General features: G+C 43.1%; 1 long non-coding RNA gene across 1 annotated transcript; it reads left to right on the forward strand.

Moving 5' to 3' along the window:
* Positions 1 to 11,291: 11,291 nt before the first annotated feature.
* On the forward strand, positions 11,292 to 13,609 carry LOC120691841. The gene is made up of 4 exons (XR_005682389.1): positions 11,292 to 11,507; positions 12,183 to 12,226; positions 13,026 to 13,213; positions 13,331 to 13,609. It is a non-coding gene; the product is annotated as an uncharacterized LOC120691841 (long non-coding RNA).
* Positions 13,610 to 18,409: the final 4,800 nt, after the last annotated feature.

Consider the following 18,409-nt stretch of genomic DNA (forward strand, 5'->3'; position numbering starts at 1 on the left):
AGCCCCTACCTGGCGCGCCAACTGTCGGTGTCCCGACCCGGGGGTCCGGATCCCGACTAGTAAATACTGTGTGTTTCCTCGTCCCAGATGTTGATGCAAGAAGCAACACAGTAATGCACGGATTTATCCTGGTTCCGGCCGCGGGGCCGTACGTCCAACAAGAGAGTGTGCGAGGGCACTGTATTATCCTGCACCCGGAGTGCTTGTACTAGGGGATACAAGCAAGGCGAGAGAGGGAGGGAAACTCCCAAGTCCCTGCTAGAGGAAGAGTCGGTTGAGGTGTGTGCTTAGTGGTACAGGGAGTGTAGCGGCGATTGCGAGTGTAGGTGATGATAGCTAACGTTCAAAATGTCCAGAACGTCCAGCCCCCCTTAAAGGAAGCCCGCCTCCTCCTTTTATAGTCGCAAGGAGGGGCGGAGTACATGAGTAGGGGAGCATGGAAGTTGTCGTCTTCCCCCGAATCGCGGGGGTAAAGTGGTCGAACACTGTAGAAAGTACACTGTGGGGCAAGGAATCGGGCGTGGCAGTCGTCCTTGGTCTTGCGGGGATTGTGCCGACGTCCTGCTAGCCCCAGCAGGAGGAGTAGTCGTTGCTGTAGGGTGTACAGTCCTGCGGATGTGACATGGTGGGGTTCCGTGGGCCCTGCAGGTCAGGATCTCGCATGCACCAGTGGTGGCGGGGCACTTGGCGGTCCCGGGCCCTCTGGACGGAGTGCTGGCGTGCGCTCTAGGAGGTCCGGGAGACACGTGGAGGTCCCAGACCCATCGAGGGGGCAGGTCCGGGACTCCGGCTGCATTGGTTGTGCGTCCTTCTTGGAGGGGCATGTGGCGTCAACGGACCCCTTCCCAAGTAGGAGGTGGGTCCGGGGCCATATGTATGATGAGGTGGAGTCCGGACGGCCGGAGTTGGCAGAATAGTACGGGAGCAGTGCCGGGCGTGCTTCGTCCCGCGTCGCAGGTTCCACAGTGCTGCCGCAGTGTACGGGATGGCGGAGCAGTGACCAGAGTTGGCGGAAGGGACCCCGATCACAGCCATTATGAGGAATGGCGGCCTGACGCCGTCCATCCGGTACACTGTGGAGGAGTGGTTGGCCTTTTAATGCCTCCGTACGACGGGTGGGTGAGCAGCGGGGCCATTTGTCCCTTATGCCGACGGGTGGCCTCGAGCGAGGCGGAGATGATCTGCCCGCTCGAGGGTAGATTCGCTACCCTCGAGCGAGGCGGAGATGCGGGGCGCAGTCGAGGATCCCGATGGGAGCCCTCGAGCGAGGCGGAGATCGTCCCGCGGGCCCGAGAGGGGTGCGAATGGGCTATACGCTGGGCTTCTTTGAGTCCTTTCCTTTCTTCCAGATTGGAAGGAGGTCGTGGGCCTTCGTGGGCCCAGTCGCCTTGACACGTGTTTGCGTTTTCTAGAGTGATCTTAGCACCCCGATTAGGGTGTCCCTAATCGTGGTATCCGACATAAGTCGGTTCACATCTTAAGTACATCCAACGATCTCAGGTCTTAGGACACAGCGTACATATTGTGTAATGAGAAGTCATCATCTCGTGTTGGGTCAGTTCTGTCTCACATCTCACAGGAACCCACATTATTAGTTTGACATCCCCATGTCCATGACTTGTGAAACATAGTCAATCAACTAATACATGTGCTAGTCTAATATTCATGTGTGTCCTCACATGAACTCCGACTAGCAACATTTTAGAATATTCATACAAGTATAGACTTTTACAAATACTTCACATAAGCATTAATCAATACAAGTTGTCATCTATGAATATTCAAGGAGCACTTTATTAATCATGAATACAAGAAAATATGATTGCCTCTAGGGAATATTTCCAACAGTCTCCCACTTGCACTGGAGTCAATCTAGAATGTATCTAATACCCATTGCTCTTTTGTGCCTCTCATGCTTGTGCTGTGGAAGGGGTTTTGTCAACGGATCTGAAATGTTCAGGTCCGTGTGTATTTTGCATATCTTGATCTCACCACGATCGATGAACTCTCGAATGAGATGAAATCACCACATAACGTGTTTGCTCTTCTGGTGATTCTTTGGCTCCTTGGCTTGTGCAATGGCTCCACTATTGTCACAGTAGAGATCCAGCAGGCTAGAGGCATTAGGGAACACACCAAGCTCAATAAGGAACTTTCTTATCCAAACAACTTCCTTCATAGCTTCCGAAGCTGCGATGTACTCGGCTTCTATTGTAGAATCGGCCACCATCTCCTGCTTGGAGCTCTTCCAGCTAACCGCACCACCATTTACTTTGAACACGAAACTAGACTGAGACTTTGAATCGTCTTTATCGGTTTGGAAGCTAGCATCAGTGTAACCAGTTACAATGAGCTCCTCCTCACCTCCATAGACTAGAAACACATCCTTAGTTCTTCTCAAGTATTTGAGGATGTTTTTCACAGCTGTCCAGTGACTCTCATCTGAATCTGACTGGTACCTGCTCGTAACACTTAGAGCGTAAGAAACATCTGGGCGTGTACTTATCATTGCATACATGATAGATCCAATTGCTGAGGCATATGGAACTTTGCTCATGCGCTCTCGCTCATCACTCGTCGTAGGACACTGAGTCTTGCTAAGATGTATGCCATGTGACATAGGCAAGAAATCGTTCTTTGCCACTTCCATGTTGAACCGCTTCAACACTTTGTCAATGTAAGTATCTTGGCTTAATCCTATAAGCCTCTTTGATCTATCTCTATAGATCTTGATGCCCAGTATGTATGCTGCTTCTCCTAAATCTTTTATCAAAAAACTATTTTTCAGTGAAGTCTTTACGGACTCAAGCATTGGAATATCATTTCCAATCAGCAGTATGTCATCTACATACAGGATTAGAAATGCAATAGAGCTCCCACTTTCCTTCTTGTAAACACAAGCTTCTTCTTCGTTTTTAATGAAGCCAAACCCTTTGACTACTTCATCAAAACGAATATTCCAACTCCGAGATGCTTGCTTTAATCCATAAATGAATTTTTGAAGCTTGCATATCTTTCCAGCATTGGTCGGATCGACAAAACCCTCGGGCTGCATCATATACACGTTCTCGGTCAGGTTTCCATTAAGGAAAGCTGTTTTGACACCCATCTGCCACATTTCATAATCGAAATATGCAGCAATAGCTAGAATAATCCGAACAGATTTAAGCATCGCTACGGGCGAGAAAGTCTCGTCGTAGTCAACTCCTTGAACATGTCGAAAACCTTTTGCGACAAGTCGAGCTTTATAGATGTGAACATTTTCATCCATATCTTTCTTCTTATTATAGATCCATTTGCACTCTATAGTTCTCACACCATCAGGTGGGTCTATCAAGTTCCAAACTTGATTTTCCTTCATGGATTCTATATCGAATTTCATGGCATATTGCCATCTCTCGGAGTCAGGGTCTGCCATCGCCTCTGCATATGTCGCAGGCTCATCATTGTCTAACAATAATAATTCCCGCGCTGCGTAGAGCCTTGCTGACCTTCGTGGTTGAGGAGGTGCTTCTGTTGCCATAGGCATCTCAACTTGTTCAGCTACATTAGCGTCACTTGTAGAGTCTTGTCTTATTGGCTCATCTCGAACTTCTTCGAATTGCACCATTCTTCTACTTTTCTCTCCTTTGAGAAACTCTTTCTCTAGGAAAACTCTGTTTCGAGCAACAAACACTTTGCCCTCAGACCGATTGTAGAAGTAATACCCTAAGGTCTCCTTTGGGTATCCCACGAATATGCACTTATCTGATTTGGGTACAAGCTTGTCAGACTGGAGTCGTTTGACAAATGCTTCACAATCCCAAATTTTTAGAAAAGACAAACTGGGAGTCTTGCCAGTCCATATCTCATATGGTGTCTTGTCTATGGATTTTGACGGCACCCTGTTTAGTGTGAAAGCTGCTGTTTCTAGAGCGTAACCCCAAAATGACAATGGTAGGTCTGATTGGCTCATCATTGATCGAACCATGTCCAACAGAGTTCTATTACGTCGCTCGGAAACCCCGTTCCTTTGAGGCGTTCCAGGCGGCGTAAGTTGTGGAACAATTCTGCAACTCTTCTAATGATCGCTAAATTCGTGACTCAGATATTCACCCCCACGATTAGATCACAAGGCTTTAATCTTTTTGCCACGCTGATTTTCAACTTCATTCTGAAATTCCTTGAATTTTTCAAAGGTTTCAGACTTATGCCTCATCAAGTAGACATAGCCATATCTACTTAAGTCATCAGTAAAAGTAATGAAGTATTGGAATCCTCCTCTAGCAGTCGAGCTCATTGGTCCACACACATCAGTATGTATGAGTTCCAGCAAATCCGATGCTCTCTCTGGAAAACCTGTGAATGGCGTCTTGGTTATCTTGCCAAGCAAACAAGCTTCGCATGTCTCGTATGATTCAAAATCAAACGAACTTAGAAGTCCATCCCCATGGAGTTTCTTCATGCGTTTCTCGCTTATATGACCGAGACGACAATGCCAAATATAGGTAGGATTCAAATCATTTAGCCGAGGCCTTTTAGCACTTATATTACAGATAGGAGAATCATCAAGATTTAAAATAAATAGCCCATTCTTAATGGACGCCAAAGCCACAAACATATTATTCTTAGAGATCACACAACTATTATTTTCACTCGCAAAAGAATAACCATCCTTCATCAAACATGAAGGAGACACAATGTTTCGACTCAAACTAGGAACAAAATAACAATTATTAAGCTCCAAGACAAATCCTGACGGTAGGTGTAGTTGCATCGTCCCGACGGCCAAAGCAGCAACTCTTGTATTATTGCCGACGCGGAAGTCAACTTCCCCTCTTTCAACGCTTCTACTCATTGTCACTCCCTGCATCAAATTGCATATATGAGCAACCGATCCAGTATCAAATACCCAAGAATTAACATAAGAGTGAGCGAGAAATATTTCTGTAATATGAACAACAAGCGTACCTGAAGTGGAGGAACGATTATTCAACGAGGCAAGGTACAGCTTGCAGTTCCTCTTCCAGTGTCCTGGCTGGTGACAATGAAAGCATTCTTTGTCTGCAGCTTGTCCAGGTTTAGCCTTGGGTGTAGGGTTTGGCTTGGGGTTCGCAACCTTAGCCTCGCCCTTCTTCTTCTTCCAAGAAAAAGCTTTCTTCTTGAAAGTAGGCTTATTTTGGACAGCCATCACATGGCCACCACTTGTGCTTTTCTTGATGTCACTCTCTGCCGTCTTGATCATGCCGCACAGCTCATTCAAGCCCTTCTCAGCCCTGTGCATGTGGTAGTTTGAAACAAAGTTTCCATAGCTCAGAGGTAAAGAGGCAAGAATGAAATTAGTGGCCAACTCTTGGCCAAGTGGGAAGCCCAGCTTCTTCAACCTCTCTGTATAACCAACCATCTTGATTACATGTGGCCCTACTGGTGCTCCTTCTACAAGCTTAGTTTCAACAAAGGCCTCGGACACATTGAACCTTTCAGTCCTGGCCTGAGTCTGAAACATGTCCCGTAGTGCCACAATCATATCGTGCGCCACATGGTTATTCTCAAACTGTATCTGCAGCTCAGGTTCCATCCAAGCTAGCATGAGACAGCTCACTTCACGGTCTTTATCAACTGCTCTCCTGTAAGTATTCCTCTCAGCAACAGGGGCATCTACAGCAGGCTCTCTTGGCAGTGGGTTATCTAGAACATCTTCCTTGTTAGCTGCCCTGAGAACAATTCTCAGGTTGCGGATCCAATCCGCGTAGTTTGTCTCATTCAATTTATTGCTCTCAAGTATGGAACATAAAGGAAAAGGTTGGTTTTGAGCCATTGATCTACAACAAATAAATGCAAAATACTAAGACAAAAGTGCTCATGATGGAGTAAACGACATTAAACAATTTAATAGAATTTACTCCCACTAAAATCAATATCCCTCTTTGATTCTTAGTGATTCAAGACCCACAACTAACACGTCCACTAGTGAGCTTTTGCATCACCACTAGAAGACAAGATAGATCGGTAAGCAACTCTTGCTAATCATATCTCATATGACTCTTGTTGTTGGGTGACATCTCCATGTCTCACTCCCAACCTTTATGCCCTAAGGTCCTTAACCGTTAAGATGACCTTGTCAAGCTCACCAACCCTTTATGCGTGCATGTATCGGATACAGCTGTCTAGTCAAGGAAAACCAGTGGCGCCCTAATTTCATAGACCCACCACCAATCGTACAAGACATGGCACAATGCAAGGTTTAGTTGGTAGGGCATGATTGCTCAAAATTAATGAGGGATTGTTCTACTTCTACTATGACGCACGTAGTTGTAAAATGTTAAGAACGGCAAGCACATAATTGTGAATCAGTATGGCTCTTGTTCACATGGTGATCTCCATCTCCATAGAACTTGTTCGTCATGTAGATTTCCATCTTCATGGAACTTATTCACCATGTTGATCTCCATCACCATGTACATGTGCACCATCCTTCATGTGATGAAAACTCCAAGAACTAGAACTTGCTATTACACCTAATAGCTAGTAAATAAAATTACATTCCGAACTTGGATCATCATAGGTTGGCACGCAGGCCATTACATCAAATGCAACAATTCATATGGCTCCGGTCGAATTGTCATAATCACGACACGCAGGTCACGAAATAATTACACACATGCATCACATACACATAGGGGCCATACCGATCACAAAACCTGCAAAACAGAGTTATGCGATTCCGACGTTCGAACTTAAATCGCCGAAAACTCTATCTTCTGGGCTGAATTTCGCAAATCCAAATTTCACGAAAATAGGATTGCTGTTCTGAACCAAGTCTAACTTTTTATGTAGATACAAATCGATATAAAATTCACCTCAATCCAAGTTCGTATGCAAAAGTTATGACTGTTTTACTGTAAAACACACTTTTGCAACAAAATGGAATTTGCAGTAGATTCAATCTACTGCCCTATGCATCTCATGCATCTGGTTTATGCCCTAAGTTTCGATTTGACCAATCATATTGATCTCCAAGCGACCGGATTTATGTGCATCACTTAACTCCGATGGCGGAAAACCGACCGGTAGGAGTATGTTGTTACACAACCTTCGCAGCAAGTTTACGAAACTAGATCATAGATCGATCTGAAACTACGCATATCTCCATATGCACATATCCGAATCTATAACGAGACAACACTGGCTCTTGATACCACTGTAGGAATATGGGGTGGCAAAAATAAAATTTTCTACTGCATAAACCAGGATTACTGCAGTTATAGATCACGGGATTACCACTAGACGTGCGATTGCGAAACTTCTGTAGCGCGTTGGTGTAGTGCATATGGAAGCCGGCAGTACAATTGTGTGAACCTCCTCACGAATGGCTCATCCTTGTGCAGCAAGTACAGCACCTCCACGAAGTCCAAACGTACAGAAAGAAGCTTCGCTCTCCGGATTGCTAGATCCGCAAGAACGAACTAGGGCTTGATGCGCGGGAGGAGGAGCAACAGAGAGAGGGAGGAGGACGCCAACAAATGGGCGGCTAGGGCTGCATGGATTGGGGCGCCTCACCCCTCCTCCCCTCCTTTTATAGCCCTGGTGGGTGCCCCTAGATGGGACCTAGTGGGTCCCACCTTGGGCGCCCCCTTCAGGTGGGCTTCTCTAAGCCCCCACCGCAAGTCCAACCCCATGGGCCTCTCTAGGCCCATTAGTGCATCAAAGCTCAGTCTAATTTGGATCTCATCCTCATTAGGCTTCTGGCCCTTAAGTGTGTGACCCTATGGGCTCACGCATTTGTAGACATGGCCCAGTACTCCTACTGGCCAATAGTTGATAGCGGTCTCTAGCAAGACGTGTCAACTCCTAAGCACGCGCAATTCATATCTGTCGAGCCATCACAATCTTATACATATTGTTCCCTTTGCCTCACAATATTTGGTCTAGCTTGAAACCGACCACTCTTTCTCGATCCTGTGATTTGGAATCCTTGGTTAACTCTTAACTCTAGCATGGCCATGCATTTCCTGATCCGAATCACTCGAGGGGCCTAGAGATATCTCTCTTGTAGAGAGGGGCAAATCCCATCTTGACCGACTATGTCTCACAGCATGCTTCTTGACAGACCTGAAAGTCACCTTTATAACTACCCTATTACGGTGCAGCATTTGATGGCTCCTAAGTAAGTCGGTTCACATCTTGAGTACATCCGACGATCTCAGGTCTTAGGACACATCGTACATATTGTGTAATGAGAAGTCATCATCTCGTGTTGGGTCAGTTCTGTCTCACGTCTCACATAAACCCGCATTATTAGTTTGACATCCCCATGTCCATGACTTGTGAAATGTAGTCAATCAACTAATACATGTGTTAATCTAATATTCATGTGTGTCCTCACATGAACTACGACTAGCAATATTTTTAAATATTCATACAAATATAGACTTTCACAAATACTTCACATAAGCATTAATCAATACAAGTTGTCATCTATGAATATTCAAGGAGCACTTTATTAATCATGAATACAAGGAAATATGATTGCCTCTAGGACATATTTCCAACATCACTGCTGGGTCGAGGCTAACGACGTCTACTTGTTCTGAAATAAGGATTTTTTTAACTTCTAAATGGTTTCAAGGTGAGTCTGAATAAATACATCACTAGAGTGTAAAATAATTCGTTCTTAATACCAAAAAATTCTACGTTACTCATTTGAATAATTCATTCTCAAAATTTCTACTATCCACATATGGTCATTTATACATACTCATCTCATTCTAAAAATAGAAAAATATACTACACTCATTTATAATATATTGTCATATATACAAGTAAATCACATCAACTCTCTATACTCATTTAGACAACTAAAACAAGTAAATTACATTTACATATGAAAATCTTAAGTACCACATTTAAGCTCAAATGGTGTGTAAATAGAAAAAACTCCAATATTTTTCCAATCTAAAACACCTCACATTTCTCTATTTCTAAAGCATGAAATAAGCTACACAAGCAATGAAAGACGAGAGGAACAAGCTCCTAACCTTTAGAGCCGTTGGATAGACCGAGTAATCAAGAGACTTCACAAATGAGCTGACGAAATGAGCAACTCTCTCCACCTGAGCTAAGAACAACAAGAACAAGTGAGCTGAATGGTTCGAGCAGGGGAGGGAAAGGGGATAAGGGGGTCAAGGAGTTTTGTCCCGGTTGGAGCCACCAACTAGGGCCAAAATCCTCTCTTTTATCTCGGTTGGTGGCTCCAACCAAGCCCAATAGGCCGAGGGGCCTTTTGTCCTGATTGGAGCCATCAGTCGAGACAAAAAAGAGGATTTTAGTTTCGTTTGATGCCACCGATCGGGACTAAAGGCCCCTAGCCCCCACCCGCCCGGCTAGGCGTTGGACCCGGGACAATAGACCCCATTGGTTCCTGGCCCAAATGAGCAGGAATAAAGACTTGTTCTGTAGTAGTGTCTGAACCCTTCTTGATAAGGAAGATTCGTGATGTAGGCCACGAGGTGAGAGTTGTCGTGTAGCTCGAAGGGCTCCATGTCCTTCCAGTACACGAAACGGCCTTGTGACGTGGTAGTTGTGGTCAGGCGCAAATGGCTACCCGAGAAGGGTTAGGAGTGGTCATCCGAGTCTGAGTAGTTGTCGAAGATAGGAGCCTCCCCTCAAGCAGTGGGGTCATCCTCTCTAATCTTGAGTAGGCGATCCAAGTCCTCTTTCAATTAGGAGAGGGTCTCGGATCGCATGGCTTCTTGATAAATAGTGGACGCATTCTGTAACCCGAACGGGAATAGGGTTCGATGCTCTTCAGATTGGATTGAATCAAATTTGAGAAGTCCTGGTGCGGCACGAGTTGGAGTCATGTTGAAAACAGACTCCTTCTCGGTCTCCTTGGCGAGGTCGGGGAGCAGCATCTCGTCGAGATTGTCAATGAAATCGTTGAGATCGCTACTTCGCTTAGCCGCAGATGCCTTTGTCTCCCTGGTGTCGGCCAGATGGCTGTTGAAGCCACCTGAGCCATTGGCGACACGGACCTAGGAGCCAAAAAAATGTTTTTACCTCATCGAGCATGACACTGGTGAACTTGAAAGATGGCAATCGAGTTTTCATGTGGATCTTCGATGACCTCCCCTGTCGGTGTTTAGCCAACCGAGTGATACCATCGAGGTGGTAGTTTGTAGGTAAGGTGCGCTGAGATCAAGAACTCAAAGGTGCGACGAACACGAAACTTTAGATAGGTCAGGCCGCAATATGTGTAATACTTTACATCTTGTATGGTGATTTGTATTGCCTTAAATGTAATTTGTTTGGAGGGGATCCCTACTCGCTCTTATATAGTCTCGGGAGACAAGATTATATGGTAATTCGAGCTAGATACTAGCTTTTGAGTCCTACCCGAGTACTATTATCCTTATTCTAGAATGTCTAATTGTCTATGCTATAGGCATAGTCCGTGGATCCGGATTTGATAGTGCAGTTCTCATACGGGCCTGACGAAATTGTATGGAGATCATGAGATGGACTCACTACTTTAAAGTTGAAAAAAAGAGATAATTATTTTAATGAAGTGAAAACAAATAGAATCATTATTGCAAAGCTTAACAATGTATGTCTAAGTGCATATTTAGGAAATCCAAAACAATATATAATTTAAAACGGAGAAAGTATGTCCCAAGAGAATGGAACCATATATACTTAGTACCCGGTAGTGTTAGAGTTCTCTTTTCACGATGATTTTACCTTTGCAATAGCAGAGGTGACAATCAGTTTTGAGATTATTGTGTCCTGCGATATTGGTTGATCTAATATGAAATCATGCGGGTTCCTCTTGGAAGAAAAAAAGATGCAATTTGTCCTACCTCGCCCTACGCTCACGGATGAAAATGGGATCGGATCGGATCGAAACATACCTTATCTTTTTGTTTTTTATAGGATGCAGAGTGAAATGGATGTTACATTGATACGGTACAAATATGGATATTTTAGAATATTGAAAATGGTGTGGAGTCTTGAGCGTACATATAACCTTTTTATGCTGGTCAGAAACGAAGCCTAAAGTATTAACATAACAAGTTGACACTGACATTTTAGACTTGTATAGAGTAAGCATATAAATAAAATAAAGATTCTTAATTAAGCAAAAGCTTCTCTGTTTGTACAATATTGGGCTCACTAATGTGATCGGATATTGTATTATAAGTTTAAGATAATCTACATTCGATTATTAGATAATTCATTATCATCAAATTTCGAGATTGAGTGGAAAATTATCCGCACAAGTTTTACCCCTCACGTAAATTAAAACAAAACACAACCTAAGCCGTGGGCCCCACCTCCATTCCCCAAGCGCAGCCCCGACTCGACGGAGAAGGCGACTCGGTGCTGCTTCTCGCCGCCCGCTCCACACTTCCACCGGTCGTGTCTCCGACGGCCTAGACGGCGCTTCTGCTCCGCCTCCGCCGGCCTCTATCCGCCAGACGCCAAGTCGGCCGTCGCCCCTAACGTCACCAGCCGCCGCCAATTCCGAGGTACCTACGCCCCCTCCGCATTCTGGAGCTCAGATCTGCTATCTCAAGTCTGAGCGTGGGTTGCTCTGTTCTCGTCAGTCACGGCTAGGTGAATAGTATTTTGGGTCGGATGACAGATTGATGATGTTCTATGATGGAATTTTACTGTTCCTCTTCGAAATTATTCAGCGATTGCAATTCTCCACCTACGGTACATGTTCAGAGAAAGCAAAAGGGGTTGTAGTGTTCAGACATCTAACGATGGGTTATTGTTGGTAAATTGTAGAAGCAGACCCCACCAAACGTGATCTGTACTGAGTTTGAGTGTTGGCAAATTAATTTCAGAGTATGCAACTTTTAATTTTATTGCATAGAATTTACTGTTCCATCTACTTAGTATGTGATCGATAACCATGTGATTCGACACAATGCTATCTGACCAAGGGACAGCAACACCCTAATTTTCTCTATGCTGTGAGTACCAAGTCCGAAGCAGTTTTGGATTCGATGTCATATAACATTTTCATAGATGTTTGTTTGACGAATTGGTTGCTCATAATTGATTGACCTATGTCACACGACTTGAGTAAAAACACAAGAGGCAGCGAAGCTCTAGATCATTATTGTTTCTCTATCTGCCATGTACTCATTATTAAATTTGGACCTCATGTATTCCTATGCAATTTTTTTTGACAGGAAAACATTTTTTTTTGACAGGATCCTATGCAATTTTAGATCTGGTATGTAATCCTATTCAACTTACGGAGTGGTGCATGATGTGTGTTTGCTTTCCTTGTGATATTAAATACTCGTGTGGGATGAATTACTATTAGGCCAATCTCAGTTGGAGTGTTATAGGAGTGTCATGGACATTAAATTTGCTAACATATACCAACAGTATGAGGAGAGAGGAGAGAGGAGTGTCATCACCATGACACTCTACTGGCACAGTTCTCAAGTTTCAAGTCTTGGTAACTGTGTCGATAACACTCCCACTGAGACTGGTCTTATTGTGATATTCTCACTTCACTTGTCGAACATACTAAAAACAAGAATTAGGACACTGATGCCTCCCCAAAAATCTGCATAAAAAAGTCACCTATCTTTCAGGGGCATTTTAGTCCTTTTCACACTCTGTATAGACAATTAGACTTATGAAAAACAGAATTTCAAACATCTAGCATCTTCTAGCAATTCTGAAACGAAGTTATGTTAGTTGTGTATCTAAGATCAAGATAACCCAATTATGTTGTGTACTCTATTCATAATATAGAATTGCTTCCAAACAGAAGGTAGCCCAAATCTTTCTTTACTGGGTAGGTATGTAGGCATCTAGCTAGAATACAATTTCTTTCTGTCAATTCTCTGTTAAACTGTACACTATTTCCATATAGTTCTTGATTTAATGTCTGTGCACTTTGATTAATATATATATATATATATATATATATATATATATATATATACAGTTTAATTCAAGCAGGTGAGGCTTTATGGGCTGCCATTAATTAGGTCTTCCCATGCTCCACATCCCTGCAGGCAGTTACGACTTGCTGAAAGGCCGAAGAGATTAAATATAAGAGCAAGCAAGGATGAACTCCGGCAAGAAGTTTGGTGGTGGGCGTCCACCGACGGGGACTCCTTCCCTTGCATTGTCTTCAGTTGTGATTGTTGTCTCTCTCCTCGCTGGTGCCTCTATCGTCCACAACATTTACAAACCTGATATGGTTAGCTGGTGGTGTCTATCCTTCCCACCGATTGTCATGCACACAGCACACTAGCTTTTTGGCAAAATTTCTACATGAGAACCTGCTAATTTTTTTCCTTCATTTCTGCTCCTGTAGACTATTCCACCTGTGGAAAGTGTAAGAAGTGGCAGTGACAACAACGATAAGAGCTGAATTAAAACATCAAGTGCTGGAAGCTGAACTTGGGAACCTGGGTGTCAGAGGTTGATTTTTTTTTCTCATTAGCATGTAATGTGTTAGATGATACTGGAATCACTTGCTTTGTTCAGACAGAAAGATAACATGAGTTTGACCTAGTTGTTAGTGCTTCTGAATCTTGATCACTTCCCTCATATTGGTGGCATGGAAAAGGAATATGTGAGAAGTTTTTTGATATTTGCAACCTTGCTCTCGTTCTGGATAGCCATGGGGTTATTCAGTTTCGTGTCAACTATAAATGTTGGTTGCTGTCACAAGCCTGAACATGAATTAAGGATACCTAGGATAACTGTGCACCGCTAACAAAAGAAAATTTGCATGGGAAATTCAGCTGGAAGGGAGAGAGTAAGTATAAATTCTACTACCTGTATATTTGAACCATCGCTAGACGTGAAGGTCATGCCTACCAGAACCGAATCAGCATTATTTTGTACCAACGAGTCTTTATATTATCCCTGCATACTTTCCTTCAACTGTTAATACAGGATCAAGCACATTCTAGCTATCTGAATTCATTATCTGACTTCTTTTGTCTGAAGCAACATACGTTGCATTGTGCGCTTTTTCTCTCACACTTACCATTTCTGATGGTCGCAACATCTTCGGAATTATGGACCAATCCATACCTAGTGTTCAGTTAATAAGTAAATAACTTGACACGATTCTGACAATAGACACCAGATTGAATTGTATTGTTGCATTCATGTTCATACTTATCTATAGGAAAAATGTAAGAGACGAATGGTCGCGCAATGACTTGCTTTAATCATATTTTATACTAGTAGCAACTTATGCGATGATTTTTTTAAGCAACTTATATGTATATAGTATTACTATAGTAACAACTTATGTATATGATGGATTCTATTTTTGTGTCAACATATTTGTGTTTGTGACAACTTATGTATATAACAGATTTTGTTCTTGGCAAATTATGTTTATAACAGATTATGTTTTTGTGGTAAATTTATTTTTACGATAATTTATAAATATTTTTTATGATAATTTTTATCTTATATGTGTGGCAACTCATGTGTATAAAACCTTCTATTTTGTTGGCAACTTATGTGTATAGTATATAACAACTTGTTATCAATGCAAAATATCTTCAAAATATATGCAAGTGGGATCTAGTTTTGACTGTCTCATCATATAGAACACAATGGTGCAATCGGTATTCAAAAACTGAGCTCGTATGAAGGAGATAAAATATTTTAAAAAAAAGTTATTTTATACAAAGCTAGATATGGATTTGGCTGACACTGCTGCCCGCGGTTTGCACGACTGGTCGTGCAATAACATCATCTTTATCTATACTATAAAAGTGAAATATTTGAACCATTTGTCATCAAGATTAGACCTACTGTATCTCTTGTAGAGATCCCACTTGGCAAGCCGAGAGGCTTGACAAGAGATATGGAGATCCATGGTTTTGATATTACTAAAATTTTTCTGCCAAAACCCTAATCTTTTGTTACTCGCTTCCCCAGTTACCCACCATATGGGCCGGCTCTTTATTTCTATTTCCTTTGATAGTTACAGTAACTTTCCATAACATCCAACACCAAATATGGATCCACGTGATTGCTGGCACATTCCTTATTTTGAGCGCACATTTAGTGATCGAAGGTTTCCAAAAAAAATGTTCTCACGTTCCATTTTACATAAACCTGATTGGTGATCTCCTCATACGATTTGTGTCAAAGGTTTCCAAAAAATATTCTCAAGTTCCATTTGACAACTACGGCTAATTGGTGATCTAAGGCTTCCAAAATATATTCTCGTGTTCCATTTGACATTACTACGCCTGATTGGTGATCAAAGGTTTTCAAAAAAATATTATCCCATTCCATTTGACATTATTCCGGCTAATTGGTGATCAAAGATTTTCAAAAGATGTTCTCGGTTTCCGAAAAATGTTGTCACATGCCATTTGCACTCTGTCGTTGCACCCTCGTCGTCCTCGCTTGGCTCGGATCGGTCTCCTCGCCGGACGCCCACCACGCTGCGCCCGACAGCCGCCACACCAGATGGCCACACAACGTCAGACGACCACCACGCCACACTGGATTACACCACACCGCGCCCGATGACCACTTCTCCGTGCCGGACGGCCGCCACACCGCGCCCAACGACTGCCACAACAAAGCACCGCCCTCCCCGCCCCGGTCGATCACATCCTTGCTTGGCTACAAAAGGTCGCCTCGCCGGACGACCACCACACGTCCACACCACACAGCGTCCGACGGCCACCACACCGTGCATGACGACCACCACGCCGCGCTAGATGGCCGCGCCACCCCGCCTGACGACCGTCCAACAGATCAGCCTCGTGATTTGCTGGACGGCCACCACGCAACGCCAGGCGCCGTCTCGCACAAAGATATTGTAGACGCACAAAGATAGCTTTTTGGAATTTAAAAAGAGACCACCAATCTGCATTGAAATATATGTAGAGTACACGAGATGTTGCCAGAGTTTTTAAGGAATTAAAACCAAAAAAATCTTCGCACGAGACTATGGGTTAATTTAGATTTAGAATGGAGTGCATTGCTATGTTATTAATTAGTAACTTTAGCTATTTTAGTTGTCGTTAGATGTAATTCAACTTTTAATAAATAATTTTTCATTAAACGATATGTTATAAACGTGTGATCAAATGCTTTGTCATATCCTATATAATATAATTATAATTATATAATTAGTCCATATGTTCGATTTCATATAACATTTAAGGTTTTCATCTTGTCAGTTTTGAGTCTAATGTTTCCATATCAGACAGATTAGAGTATAGTTATGATATTAGTAAATAAATTTAGTTTTAAAACGTGTTTGTGGCACATGCATCTCCACTAGCAGAAAAAAAGTACAAATATATCAAATCTGATTCTATTGGTTAAGTTGTTTTGTTGTTTGAAAACTTTTTCACTAAAATGCTGCTATGTATACCCAATGAAAATCAGCTTATGTATTGAAGTCTTTAGTGTCATAATTTTGGTCATCATCTCGTTATAATTGCTTTGAATAGCATATATGAAAAGAATAGCTCTCACTTTGACCTTCATGATTCAAAAGCATGAAAAATGGAGGTGCCTCACAAAAAAGTCATTATTTTAATGTGTTCACATTCTTTCTAGAAAAATCATATTGATTTGATATTTTTCAATTGGAGCAACATGTTAAGTAAAAGTTACCAATGTTTCAATGAGACTCCAAGTTAGATTTATTTTAGTTGAAGCATGGACAAAATAATGTTCCAGGGAAAGCACATATTGCTGGGAAAGCACATATTGTCATGCGTTAATTAGGCTTCCAAAATTTTGTCCATGTTCTTTCCTTCTGTGTTAGCGCTCATGTGATTTGCCTTGGCCTCCTCACTGTCATTTTTGTGCCGCCGGCTTCCTTCATAGCGCTATCGACCGCCCTGCTCCCGTGTGAAGCCCTGATTGGGAATGGTGCTAGATCTGCCCGTCACCCTTCCCTCTTAATGACATTGTTCCAGTTTCACGTTGCTGGCTTCCTTCGTATATATGCTAGATCTGCTCATCACCTTTCCCTCTCGTTGATATTGCTCCAGTTTTGCGCGGCCAGCCGGACGCGATCGGCCAGGCTGCCCAATCCCTTGTTAGTTTTGTTTGAGCCCTCCCGCTAGGCGAACAGGCCAGACACACCGCCAACATGGTGAGTGCAGCAACGATAGGATTGAAGGCATCAACGTACTCAAGGTATGTTCTTTCCGCCTTGATCGCCGTCTTTATGATGCTCGAATCATGATACAGTCTCAATGGCGACCTCGAATTTTTAGTAGTCTTGATGCAACTCAATTATTTTTAGATATAATTATTATTTAAACAATCTCAACGGCGACCTCGAATCACACCAGCCCTTGAGTGAGAGGCACCAGGCCGGAAGGAGGCCAAAGACCAAATCCGCCTCCTGAAAAAACGGTTGCTCTAACAATCAGAACAAAAACACAAAAAGTCTCACCCACAACCTGAAGACAAAGAATGCAGTCCACCGAGATTGAAGAAACACACAAGGCATAAAACCAGCAGAGCTCAAAACAATGCACAAAGCTGCATATAAGCCGGCCGGTTGCAAAGTCAGGGGGGGTGTTTGGTTGATGGCTTTATGCTCTTAGGGCAGCTCCAGTGTACAAGTTTTTGAAGGGTGCTACAATTTGACATGTGTGGAAGATGCTAAATTCTAAACTCCTCTCCAACGTGTAGCATCTTGCTTTAGACTAAGATAGGTCCCACAATTTACTTAAAATATACCTCTCCTCGAGAGCATCTCCTCCCAGTCGGCAATGCAGTTCTGACAAATTTTTTTATTGCTTAGCCAGGGTGCTCAACTAAGCTTCGGGTGCCAGAGTAGCACAGAGTAGCACCGGCTGATGTTTTCCTCCACCGTATGGCACCCTCCATAGAACACTCTCTCTCCTCTTGGCACCACCGAAAAAACATACACTGGAGCTGCTCTTATCCTCCACACCAACGTGTGGGCATGCCAAACTTTTGGCAAAGGATTCGTCTCCACCGTTTCGCCATGCGCTGAGATGAGCTAGCCAGCATGGCGTTTCGCCCCTACGACGAGATGAACAACCATGGACGCTGACTCTTAAGTCCAGCCAACAACACAAAGGATTAGTAATAGGTGTGCTTAATTATCTTCGTTTAGTAAACCAATCTATGCACACACATGCCTCTCCGTTCCACGGTTCCAAAGTCTTTGTTTCTTTTTTTTATGTTGTTGTCGTCAGATGCACGGAGCACGCTGCTTCTGTAGTTTACAATTTGCAGATGTCATCGGAACAGAATATGTCAATATGGAACTAACGAAGATGCCCTTGGGGAACAGACAACTGGGGCAAAAAATAATGCATGGTAACTTCAATCTAAAATAAATGTGGCAACAATGAGATGAAGGGCATATTGAAAATGGACTACTACTCCAATACTTCAAATTGAGAGGGAT

Source organism: Panicum virgatum, chromosome 9N, assembly GCF_016808335.1.
Source record: "Panicum virgatum strain AP13 chromosome 9N, P.virgatum_v5, whole genome shotgun sequence".
NCBI lineage: Eukaryota > Viridiplantae > Streptophyta > Magnoliopsida > Poales > Poaceae > Panicum > Panicum virgatum.